Source organism: Chelonoidis abingdonii, chromosome 2, assembly GCF_003597395.2.
Source record: "Chelonoidis abingdonii isolate Lonesome George chromosome 2, CheloAbing_2.0, whole genome shotgun sequence".
In the NCBI taxonomy this organism is placed as follows: domain Eukaryota; kingdom Metazoa; phylum Chordata; order Testudines; family Testudinidae; genus Chelonoidis; species Chelonoidis abingdonii.
Window position 1 is genome coordinate 143,434,639 of NC_133770.1, and position 13,711 is coordinate 143,448,349.

Sequence of the window (13,711 nt, forward strand, 5' to 3'; positions counted from 1 at the left end):
ATATGTTAGTGGTCTGGACTTTATTCGGTTTGTACATTATAAATATGATCAAGTCTTGATCACTTTTATCTAAGTTATAATCAGTTATTAGTTTTGTGACAAAGTCTAATACCGAATTTCTCCTGTGTAAGATGCAGAACTTTTTGACTCAGGAAATTGCAATCTATAATATTTACAGGGAGACTGACTGATATTCATCCTAAATTTCCCTTTTCTTAAATTTTATCCCAATATTTCTAGTTTTAATCTTTGATAAGCACCAAAGAGGGAGTGGATTTATTAAATGTAGTGCTTATCAAAGGTTATAATTAGGATTAATGGGATAAAATGTAAGAAAAGGGAAATTTAGGATGAATATCAATCAACCTCTTTTAGTGATGTGTGTTTAGAACTGAATGCAATGTTCCAAGTGCATAATTCCAAAGACCTAGAAACAACTGCTTTAAAGGGACACAAATTCTGTTGTAATCCACTCCATGCAGTAGAATTGTGGTACACAATCTAAGACTTAAAGTAAAAAAAAAAAAAATGTTTTTAGCCTTTATATTTGCAAAGAATGTGTAAACAGAATGTCAACTAATGCAGTGCTATCTTCCTCAATCTGCAGACGGCCTGAAACCAAAGCTGAAGTATGAACTGACCCATTCAGCTTCATAGGTTTTTAATAGTACAAATGTTGTTATTGTTACTTTATGTTTTTGAAATTAACTATTTCACTTATGATCATTTTAGCAGAAATATCCAGCTAATGCACTTATCCCACAGACCCAAACCTTTTCCCATCTCTTCATAGATGTCTGAAACTCCAGGTTGCCCCTTTCCAGTTGCCAAAAGCTTTAGCTTTCTCCTGACATCTTCCACAATACAGTACAAAATTCTGCTACATGTTCCAATTGAAAATGTAGGCATAGAATACCATAAATTGAAAATACTACAGAAATAATATGAGATGTTATATTGCTCGTATAATTTAGTAGAAGAAAAAAAAATTAATTCACTTGCAGATGTCACAGAATTTCCAGTCCACAGTAGTGAAGTGCCACAGAATGTAAGTCCATGCTAAAAGGTTCAGGTGGCAGTTATTATACCTAGCGCAGGGATGCACTGAAGAGCCCTCTGCTGCCGAAATGCTGCCGAAGACCCAGACCTCCACCGGGCCAGGGTTTGCGGGGCCTGGGGCAAATTACCCCACTTTCTCCCGTCCCCCAGGCAGCCCTGCATTTCCTGACCTCTCACTTTGCTCATTAATTGCATTAGACACACAGTTTACACTGATCCAACTCTGCATTCACTCCATCAACCACACTGAAGCTAATCCACAATGCAGTTAATCCAGAATTACTGGTATAATTTACAACAAAAAATGCTCTACTCTCCTTGTGTATACCTTCTAAAAGGTCAAGAAAGTTATCCATTTAGTCACAAGTAATGAGGTCATCCCATACATGTGCCAATAAAACCTTTCTGCTTCCACACACCCAATTCTGTATTCTATATATCCATACTGATATATGTATTACAGTAAAACACTCCTAAACTTGAATTTATTATGTAATAATTCATGCCTAAATACTATTGTAGCTGTTGACTTTCAGCCTTGTGCCTAACACACTGTCTGTGAATTATTGCATAGTAACTCCAGGTTTATTGTGATTCATAGCTTAACTACAATAGCATGCACAAGAGAGGGACCCTAACAAGATGTCAGAGTAATATAGTAAATAATTTTACCTTCAGCTATGAATTTAATACAGTCCCATAACATAACCCTCATAACTTCCCATGGGTTCCTGCATATTGGGAATATTACACCACTCTCATCAATGTGCTGTAAAAAAATAAAACCTTCTTATTTATGGCTTGCTGGCCTATTCAGAACCTATCTGTGAATTGAGTGGTCAACAATCAGTACTCATACACAACTGTAAATTTATGTCATGTTTGTTGGTTTATGTGCATTAGAGGCTGTGATGGGGTATACAAACCCCACTGTAGGCCTGAAGGGATTAAAAGGCAATACTGAGCCCTGATAGTCCAGCCCCCCCAGGGTGGCCAAGCATGCTGAGACTGGAGGAGTGGATCAAAAGGAAATTCAGAAGCCCAGGCAAAGGGTGGTGTACAGACTTCAGGCGAAGTAAATCCTTCTTGGGGAAGCTAAGAAGAAAGTTGAGCTAGAATAGGAACCACAGAGAGGGTAAGAGCCTTCTCCAACCAGCATCCCCTTTAAGAACAAGGAGGTCCTGCAGGCCTCTACTCATTTAGATTCTTTTTGTTAAGTGATTGACTGTTTGGACTCTAGAGGTCATGCACCAAAGTGAAGGTAGGTAGGAAGGAGCCTAGAACAGCAGACTTAGACTCTGCAAGGAGGACCCTGCTGACCTTGCTTCCCACAGGACTGTGTGCTGGGACCTCGTCTAGAAGGAGGATCAGGTCCCCCACCACACTCCTATATGTGGGTGAAGGCCAGAAGGTTAGCAGTTTAGATTCAGGAAGCAGGAACTCTACCACCCTGACTGAGAGGCAAAGGGCTCAAAGATCAGCTGTGCTGACTGCTAGGCTGCCCAGCCCTCTGAGCATCCTATCACATATGGTGGTGAATGTGGGCAGCTTAATACCCCAGGCCTGAAAGAAGGCCAAAGGAGCGAGCAAGAGAGGAAAAACAAAAAGCAGAAATGGATTTCAAGAAGTTGCTGAAGTGAGTCCGCAGGAGCAGCAGAAGAACCAATTTGTCCAGCAACTCACTACCAGCAGCAGCAGCAGCAGCAGCAGCAGATGATTAAAGAAAAGGCAGCATAGCAGCAATTCATCCAGGAGATTGCAATGCTCCTATAACTGTCTGGGGCAGCAGTATGTCTCACCATGGGAGAGGGAGGTACTGACTCAATGTCAGCTATCTTGGTGAAAATGACAAACCCTTTCTACCCCCTACTTGATGGGCCTGGCCCAGGCTGTGTACCAGCACAGTGGCTGCCAAGGTTTACATCCAAGTGAAGCAGCCATCCTAGACACCTAACATCTCTCTTAAAACCTACTGGCTGAGGTTCTGACACAAGAAATTCCCACTTGGGGCTCAGTCCCAGGCTGTCATCGAGAATCTGAAAGATCATTGCCAGCAGTGGTTCCAGACAGAGGGCTGCATGGGAGTTCTGCATCGAGGTTCGAGGGCCAGAGAAGGTCATCATAGAGCAGTTCAACAGATTGCCCATGCATCCCCATATCCAACTAAACGGATCCTAGTGAGCTGGGATGCCCAACCCAGTGGGTGGATGGATGTTACAAGAACTCACAAGGAGACCAGAAGCATACCCTCAGCCTGTTAGCAGAGATCTGGACCCAATGGCATGTCTTTACCAGCAGGGGCTATCCCCCTCAGCAGAATTAATGACAAAGCCACATTTTACCATGAAGGCATGCTTCACCTGCCGGCTACAAGGCCATTTCTGGGTGTTGGGGGATCATCATTCATGGACTGTAATTACCAGCAGGTCTGGACAGCAGATAGCCAGGTTTGGAAGAAGGGCCTAGGGAAAATATTTGTCCCCATAAAAGGGGACAGAGTAACCATACAAGGACTGATAGACTGTGTCTGCGGTCAGACCCTGGTCAGGAAATAGCTGATGGGACCAGGAGGGAAGCACAGAGTTTTGATCTACCTCCAGTGTGTCCACAGAGACACGCAATCCCATGCAACAAGTGAGGTGAGGTTGACCATACAAAGCCATACCATGATGGTGCAGGCCAAATTCCTGGCCTATTCGGTCATTCTGAGGTGGGACTGAATGTTTTAGGAAAAGATTGTGCAGAGATGGGGTGGTTGCATCCCTAGCAGAGACAGAGTTGAGGCTGATAGACCCAAGAAGAGAGGAGATGGCTGCTGTGGGCAGGAAATGGCACCACAAGGAGAGTGCCCTAGAGCAGTGCTTCTCAAAACCTGTCCGCCGCTTTTTCAGGGAAAGCCCCTGGCGGTCTGGGCTGGTTTGTTTATCTGCCACATCAACAGGTTCGGCTGATCGCGGCTCCCACTGGGCACGGTTCACCTCTCCAGGCCAATGGGGGCTGCAGGAAGGGTGGCCAGCACATCCCTTGGCCCGCACCGCTTCCCGCAGGCTCCATTGGCCTGGAGAGGTGAACCGTGCCCAGTGGGAGCCGCGATCAGCTGAACCTGTGGACACAGCTGGTAAACAAACCGGCCTGGACGACCAGGGGTTTTCCCTGAACAAGTGGCGGACTGGCTTTGAGAAGCATTGCACTAGAGGAAGACAAAGACCCGGGGGAAGGACTGTCCTTGTGGGTGAATGAACATGCCCCAGGGTCTAACCAGTGCAGTAAGGGCCCATTGCCACTCCTCAAAACAGACCTCCATTCTGGCAAGGCAGACTTTGTAGAAGAACAAAGGGATGACCCAGCCTTTTGTCAGATATAATCTGCAGCTCGCCCACTTGGACTACATGGTGCTAGACCCTCAATAATTTACATAAAGGCCCCATTTTGAGGTGGTTGAGGAAAAGGCATATCAGCCCATGAAGGATTCCAAGACAAGGGAGGTCAGAATGAAACTGCTAGAACCAAGAAAATTATGAAGGGGGAGGTCCTTCCACTGGACCATGCAATACTGTGGAGGGACTATCTAAGGAGAGAAAAACACTTGACATTGTGACTATGTGGTTCTACTGACCAGTCGTCACCTAGAGGAGCGGGACTTTTGTGTGTCATGCTCCAAGTGCCACTGGATGGATCCAAAAAAGGTCCAAAACACCCACCCACCCACCTATCACTGCTCAACATAGGGATGCCATTTGAAAGGATAGGTGTGGACCTGATGGACTAGTTAGAAAAGTCCACAGCTGAGTACAAATGCATACTTGTGATCCTGTAGTATTCCACCCAATAGCCTGTGGCTTTTCCTCTCCAATCTGCTATGGTGGCCATCTTTGCCAGTGAACTTCTGAAGATGTTTTCCCAGGTGGGTATCCCAAAAGAGATGCTAACAGAGCAGGGAACAAACTTCATCTCACAATGAATAAAGGAACTATGTGACCAAGCTATATGACCTGCTAAGGGTCAAGTCCTTGAAAATATTTGTATACTACTTTCAACCCAATGTATTGATGGAGCAGTTTAACAAGATACTGAAGACCATGTTGAAGAAGTTCAGAGCCACTGATCCCTGACACTGGGACTGCCTGCTCCCAACTCGTCTGTTTGCTGTCCATGAGGGGCTCCAGGAATCCACAGACTTCTCTCCATTCGAGTTTTTTTGTATCAGAGACAGCCACAGAGAATTCTGGACCTCCCCCATAAAACACTAGAAGAGTGAGACTCCTGAATGATCAGTGTGGTGCAGCATATTATACAGCTGAGACAGAAGTTGAAGACCCTGGAGGGTGGAAGAAGTTGCCAAGGAAAATCTGCAAAGGGCAAAGCAAAACCAAAAGGGGCCCATCTATGCAAGTTCCACCCAGGAGACTGAGTGTTTCTTCTGCTGTCAACATCAGAATCCAAGCAATTAGCTCGATGGCCATGGCTCTTTGAGTTGGTGAGATGTGTAAAGGCAGTTGACTATGAGATCCAGCAACCATGGAGAAAGAAGCAGACCCAGCTGTATCACATCAGCTTATTAAAGGTGTGGAAAGACCAGTAGGGTCTCTTTGTCACCTCATTCATGCACACACCCCAACCCTGAGCTCAGGTCTCAGGCTTCTATTCCCAAGATCACCACCACCCCTGCCCCTCATGCTATCGAGAGAAATCTGCAACCTGACCAAGAACAGCAAGTTTGTCAGCTGGTTGCTTCATTCCCAGAGATGCTCTCAATGGTGCCCAGGTAAATGAATTTAGTGTTCCACCATATTTACCCTCAACCAGGATGGAAGGTGTACAAGGGCCTATTACCCCTTTTGAAGAATATGTGGGAAACAGTGTGCCAGAAGATCCAGGTCATGTTAAATCTAGAGGAACTGGAAGAGTTTCATAGTGAGTTGTGAAGCCCATCGTGGCTGTGCCCAAACAGGATGGGACAACATGGTTCTGCATCAGTTTCTGTAGGGTGAATGCAATTTCAACATTTAATGCCTACCTCATGCCCAAGCTCAATGAACTACTAGAAAGACTGGAGGCAGCCAAGTATATATCCACTCTCTACTTGACAAAGGGGTATTGGCAGATTGCTTTGATGCCCAAATCTCAAGAGGAGACTGCCTTCTCCACTCCATTCATGTTACATCAGTTTAAGACCACGCCCTGCAGAATCCAGAGGACTGCTACCATCTTTCAGCAGTTTATGAATAGAATGCTGCAACTATATGGGTTAAACACAGCCACCTTCATTGACAGTATCATCATATACAATAAGGCACATTATTGCAATACTACAAGTAGTTAAGGAAGCCAACCAACCCAGCCAAGTGCTCCCTGACCACCCAGAAGGCAGTTATGACCTCTAGTGGATGAAGTCCAAACCCTAGCAAACTGCTCCATATCCTTCATAAAGAAGCAACAACAACATTTCTTGAGATTAGTGGGTGATTCATCCCAAACTTTGCAACCATTACTGCCCTTTAACAGACCTAGTAAAGGATTCTGTGTCCAAAAAAATTAGCTGGACAAAAAGGTGTGATGAGACATTCAGAGCACTGAAAGACACACTTGCCTGAACTTCCTGAACTTTTCAAATCCATTTGTCACACAAAACAACATATACAACAGTGAAATGGACCATTTATGCCCTGAAATATTCCTTATGAGAGGAGCCCATCTGCATAGTAACTGAGAATACAGCACTCTATTGGCTGAACTCCATGAAAAATCACAACCCACTCATCACATGGTGGTATTTCTCAATGCAGCCATATTGCTTCCAGTGCTTTCATGGACATAAAAATGCTGGTTTCTTTTCCTGAGATGGAGGAGACCCCATAACACCAAATCAGCCCCATAACACCATGACTCAGGGGCTGACAGGGAGGGTATGTGATGAGGCATACAGACCCCACATTGAGCTTAAAGGGGTTAAAAGGCAACACTGGGCACAGGTAGCCTTGCCTCCAGGCCTTCCAAGCATGATCCACCTGGAGGAGTGGGTTAAAAGGGAGCTCAGAAGCCCAGGCACAAGTGGTAGATAGGCTACAGGAAAGATGATTCTGTCTGGTTTCCCAGAGAAGGAAGTTGAGCCTGAGAGGTGACTGCAGGTGAGGCAAGGCAGTGTGTTCTCTAGCCTGCACCTGCTTTGAGAACCTTCAGGACCCTGATCATGTGGACTCTTTTTGTTAAGCAATTGACTGTTTGGACTGTAGGAACCATGCCCCAAACTGAAGGAACGTATAAGTAGGAAGCAGCCCAGGGCAGCAGACTAGACTCTCTGCAGGGAGGACCCTGCCAGTGTTGCTGCCCACAGGGCCCTGGGCTGGGACCTGGTGGAGAGGGAGGGCCTGGATTACCTACCATGCCCACGTAAGAGATGAGGCCCATATGTTGATGGAGGCTTGAAGATTAATAGTTTAGAGTCAGAAACCAGGCAGTGCTGTTTCCCTGACAGAGTGACAAGGGGCTGGAAGTCAGATTTGCTAACCACTAGGCCAGGGGTTGGCAACCTTTCAGAAGTGGTGTGCCGAGTCTTTATTTATTCACTCTGATTTAAGGTTTCACGTGCCAGTAACACATTTTAACCTTTTTAGAAGCTCTCTTTCTATAAGTCTATAATATATAACTAAACTATCATTGTGTGTAAAATAAATAAGGTTTTTAAAATGTTTAAGAAGCTTCATTTAAAATTAAATTAAAATGCAGAGCCCCCCAGAGCGGTGGCCAGGACCTGGTCAGTGTGAGTGCCATTGAAAATCAGCTCGTGTGCCACCTTCGGCACACGTGCCATAGGTTTCCTACCCTTGCACTAGGCTATCAGGGCCTATGAGCACCATATCGCAGAGGCAAAGCAGCTTCCTTTCTTTATTAAAAAGCCATATATAGTCTGTATGAACTTTCACTTGAAACACTGAAGTTTGTCCTCACAACAATATTGGAATATACAGAATAGCGTGGAATTTGTATCTCTTTCTTTAGTGACATTTTAAACTGGAATATCTGTAAGAATTCCTTTAGCACTGTGTCTGCCTCTAACTTTGTTTAAACTATTTTCTTGCTCGTGTTTTGCATATGTTAAAAGGCTTTGATTTGTTATGTTTACTCAGTTTCTTTAACTGCCTGCCCTTGCTTTAAAATCTTGCTTTCAATGAGGAGTAACAAGTTATCCCCCAAAACTAGATTTATTTGTGCCTATGAGCATAAAATCACTTAAGCTTTGAGGTAGTAAGGTCCATGGCTAGGACACTGGGATGGGTCTTGGGAGACTTGAAATCTATTCCTGCCTCTGCTACTGACCTCCTGGGTGACCTTTAAAAATAACTTCATCTGTCTATTTTCCTCTCTCACCTTTTTGTTTTTGTTTGGCTAGTCTGTAAGCTTTTTGGGGAAAGGACTGTCTCTTACCATGGAGTTGTATACTATCCACCTGTCACAGGGCACTTCTCTATTTACCCAGTGAGCAGTGCTGCCTAGCCTTTTTTCATAGTATCTCAGTCATAGACACACTCAGACTGTTTCCCTTTCACCACGTATACATTTAATCCTCTGTTTCCAGACAAGACCAGACCTAGCAGAGCGATACAGCAGGAGATTTACTTACACACAGCCTCTTCTCCCCTAACTCCCGATGACTTCCTGTTCCTTCCAAATACATATTCACAAAGTTAGAGGCAATTGTCTCATTAGCCCACCAATTACCCAAGTGTCAGTAATCCCCCCCACAGAAATTGGTCAATTGCTTCCAAGTAACCCTGTAGCCTTCTCTGTGCTTAAACAACCTCAGGGACCAGAGTGCTATGGCTAGCTTTCCGTCACACCAACACAAAGGAGACTGGATCTCAGTGGGAGTGCTAAGTGCTACTAAAATAGAAATACTGATGCTTAATCGTAATCAGTTGATGTGGTATTATTCGAATTCATATGCCTTCCTTTCTACTTTTATCCTAATACTGTGAGACAGTTCTTCTTAGGAAAGTCCACTATGGCCATCAGCATGCAGATGTAATTTGGTTTGTTTCATTGCTTTACTATGATGGGCACAACAGAAAACCCAAGGTAGGGATTCACACACCAAAAACTTACTTAACTGAAGTTTGCATCTTCACTGGCTTCCTAATTCTTTATATGTTTATAAAGTCCTAGATGGCTTTAGGACATGCAAAACCACCTCTCTCTCCTATGAGCTGCAGTGACTGGAGGCAATGGAGTCGTCTCAGTACAAAAGATCTTACTGGCAGGGGACTTTTCCATGGGCCCCTTGACTGTGGGAATTGCTCCCCCTGGTTCAAAATAACCTTTGAGAACACAATGCAAAGACCATTCATTTTTCCATTTGGGAATTTATTTTATTTTGTGGTTGGGGTATATTTTGCTGCTCTAACTTACTAGTTCATTGCTTTAATTTTGTGGCATTTGGGTTTTGTTATGATGATGAGTGACTTATTCTTTTAGGGATTTTTTCTTTTAAGTGATTGAAAGGACCCCTACGACTGTGGATGGGCACTTTTGTTTGAGTTGAATGAAATAATGGATGATGATTGATGATAATGGTGGTTAGATAGACACAAGGCACTACCTGTGAAACACTTTGTGAAAGTAAGGCCGGGTCTACACTAGAAAATTAGGTTGGTATAACTGTGTTGCATAGGACACACTCCTACCACTGTAGATAAAAGGAGAATTTTCCCCTTCACTTATCCACTGCCTTTTGGGGAGGTGGAATACCTATGCCAATGGGAGAACCTATCCTTTCAGCATAGGTAGTGTCTTCACTAAAGTGCTACAATGTTGCAGCTGCAGCGTTTTAAGAGTAGGCACACTTAAGTCTCTTCCAGCTCTGCTCCCGCCACTGTAAATGTTCTTCCCCTCTTTATAATTAATGGTTATGAACAAAGTCAAGTTCCCATGTTGCTTTTGGTTATACATTATTTAGCTGGTAAAATCATGGGATTTTTCCAGATGTGTGCGGGGCATGTTGGTCTTTCAAGTACTGGTGCAAGACGTGCGCAGGCAAGATCTTCTGTAACTCCGCATGGAATTGAATTTATTTTGTAGGTTTTTCTTCCATCTACCCATCATAGGGAATCCAACCTCTACCGTTAAGACTAGCTGTGTAATACAAATGCCCACAAGATTATAGCATTAATTGGCAGCGAAGAGGGTTAGGGTTGGGTGGAGGATATTGCTGTTGCCTTTACAATGAGACTCTAACCTAGTTTCCCTGCCTAAGGGTATGGATCTCTAGGAATGTCTTAACTCTGATTTTTGTTTATTTATTTTTAAAACAAAAAAGTGAAAATGAAGAAAAGCAGGAGTGGAGGTTGCTTAGGAAGGAAAAAGTGCTGCTACAGTGCAGTATACCTGAGCTGGCTTTCTGGAAGCAGAATTACCATTAACTGAGCAATCCTACAATCCAGGATCTTAATTTATCTGTATCTAAAACTACAGAAGCAATTTTATCAAAATGTTGTCTTTCTTTCTTTGATGAGAGCCAGAGGCATTTGTGAGTATGTGAAGACAACGCAAATTTCCCTTCGTTTCTCACTGTGTTTGTGCTTCCAATGTCTGAGCCAATTTTGCTACAATTTCTAAATAAATTAATTTTAGGACTGAGATCAAGCAGGACAATTTTAAATGAAAAAAAATAAATAAAACCTTGAGCAGAGCAAAGAAAAGTGGGATGGCAAAGAGAGTTGGAAGATGGAACTTAATACTAATCTTAAGCAGCAGGAAATCTCTTATCTGTCAAAGACACATCTACTGTGTATAATTTTCAGGATGTGAAACTGATAGAAGTTGATAAAGGAATTATATGTTGAAGTTAACTCATTTCTCTTTACTTTTCAGTTTATCACAGAATATGAGGGTGATTTTTATTGCTGTTGTTGTTTGTTTTTTATGGTCCATTTGATTATTTGTTGGAAGACAGACCTGTAGATGTGTGAGTTTATGCTTATGACAGCTAATAATTCCAAAACGTAGCAAATTATTTAGTATGTATACCTGCACAGATTTTGATTTGCTGGAGATGTTTCATCTCATTCTCCCTCCAGAAACATGTAGTTTAATTGGAGTTGCAATAAATGTTTCAAGGATTATTTTTTTTGGCACATCGTGTGAAATTGACACATGAACTAATGATGAATGTAGAATTGTGACTCATTTTTAAATATATGGAAAGAAAGCAAATTGTACCACTGGTTCTAAAATGGATTACTGTTGTGCTTCAACGTTTTTCAAAACTGATTACATTTTTTGTACAGGGTGTTTTTCATGGTAAAATGTTTTGAATTAGATTGCACTGAAAGCAAAGCTGGGTTCCTCTGTTAAATTAACCATGATCCGTTCAACATGAATATGAACTCTAAATATACAGTAAAAAAGTCTTGCTGTAAATGGAACCAAACATATCTTAGAGAGATGCTATATTGAAAGCTTATTTTTCCCAGCATTTATTTTAAAGTAAATCTTATTCTTCATGTTTTTCAGTAGGCTTCAGTCTCCAAAACAGGGGCATATTCCATTGAAATGAAACTAGTATGTTCTTAAATCTGAGAATTCATTGCTCATCCAAGTGCAAATGGAATATGCCCACACCTAAAACAGACCCTGCAGGACCCCTTACATGGCATGTACGCTCCAGAGGAGTATGTGCCATTTGTAAGTTCTTCTTGTTCAACTACAGTGTCTTGATTTAATAACTTAAAATGATGGGGGATCCTGACATTCCTTGGTAAACTATTTCAGTAGTTAATTTCCATTACTGTTAAAATTGTTTACCTTACTTTCAGCTCAGAATTGGTTTAGTCTCAACTTCCATTCACTGAACCCTGTTATGCCTTTTTGTCTGCTGATAGAGGGTTCTTTAATCTAGCAATCATGTGTAATTTTAGACTGATCAAGTCATCTTTTAACCTTCTCTTTAATAAAATGGATAACTCATTTAAGATTCTCACTGAATGGGGTATGTGTTCCAGACCTTAAATCATACTTTTGGCTCTTCTCTGATTGCTGGGGGTGCAGAGCTTAGTGGTTTAAGCATTGGCCTCTTAAACCCACGGCTGTGAGTTCAGTCTTTGAGGTGGGGGCATTTAGAGATCTGGAGCAAAAATCTCTCTGGGGATTGATTCTGCTTTGAGCAGGGGGCTTGTCTAGATGACCTCCTGAAGTCCCTTCCAACCCTGTATTCCATGATTTAAATACCTTCCCGGGGTGGGAGTGGACAGCACAAGGCAAAGATACAAGATCCCACAATAGTCATGGACAATCTAGTTCTCCTCCCCATATAACTGTGTTTGTAGTTCTCACATTCATTTGATCTGACATATGTGTTCACTTATAATCTTTGCTGAATCCTCAGACATTGTGTAGTGTTTCTCTAAGGAAAAGGATAAATGGACACAAATCAGATATTAGGAATGGCAATATACAAAAACCTGTAGGAGAACACTTCAACCTCCCTGACCACACTATAGCAGACCTTAAGATGGCCATCCTGCAACAAAAAAACTTCAGGACCAGAGAAACTGCTGAGCTTCAGTTCATCTGCAAATTTGACANCTGATTGAACTAACCTCATTATCTCTAGCTTGCTTGCATATATATACCTGCTCCTGGAAATTTCCACTACATGCATCTGACGAAGTGGGTATTCACCCATGAAAGCTCATGCTCCAAAACATCCGTTAGTCTATAAGGTGCCACAGGATTCTTTGCTGCTCCCTCAGACATTGACATTGACTCCATCAGCGTCATCATAACCACCACCAGATTGGTGGTTAGACACATGAATACAGGGGGCCAAAGCAATTCTGGTGTAAGTACATTAACTGAATTTGAATTTCACCAGAGATTAATGTGTTCCAGCACCTGAATCTATACTGTTCATTTTTGGGGGAATCCTGGTTAACCCAAGACTATTAGTCTTATGTTTAGAAGTTTGTGAGTTTAAATCTGTTGGAGTGTGCTGGTGCTGTGGGGGGAAAAAATCAAAATCTTGCTTTATTTCTTATTTGTAAAATATAACTATATTCTCACCATTTCATATTCCTTACTATCCAACACCAACAGGTATCTGGCAAATTCTGCAAAATTATTCCCTGTAAGAAACAATCCAGTGTTCAGCAGAATTCCTTGATTTCACTGGAAGATGTCAGTCTCTTTAGATTCTTCTCTGCAGGGAAAATCACTTTCAAAGCTTTCTATGGTATCTTTTTTGCAACAAGGAAGCTGCTATTAACTCTTCTGCCATTATCAATATTTATAAAATCATGTGAATCAATAACACTCCATGACATGGCTAATTTACACATAAACTTTTGGGCTTGCTCTGTAAAAAATTTTTATCATCCCAGAAGACAGGGACACTAGTATTGGCATGAGTGACCCCACTGGAATGATCTTTTCATCAAGCACTTAAACTTGACATCTCTGTCTTTCCCCTGGGTGTGATGTGGGTAAAAACAACTCTTACTTCTTATTTCCTCTAAATAAAACAAAAATTATATCTATTGTCCAGAAAAGAATTTATCATGTTACGAATGAGCTAGATTATATGAAGCAAACATTTGCCATGTAAAGAGATCTATATAAGACATCTTAGAAAATATTCCACTGGCCAAGTTTAATCTAG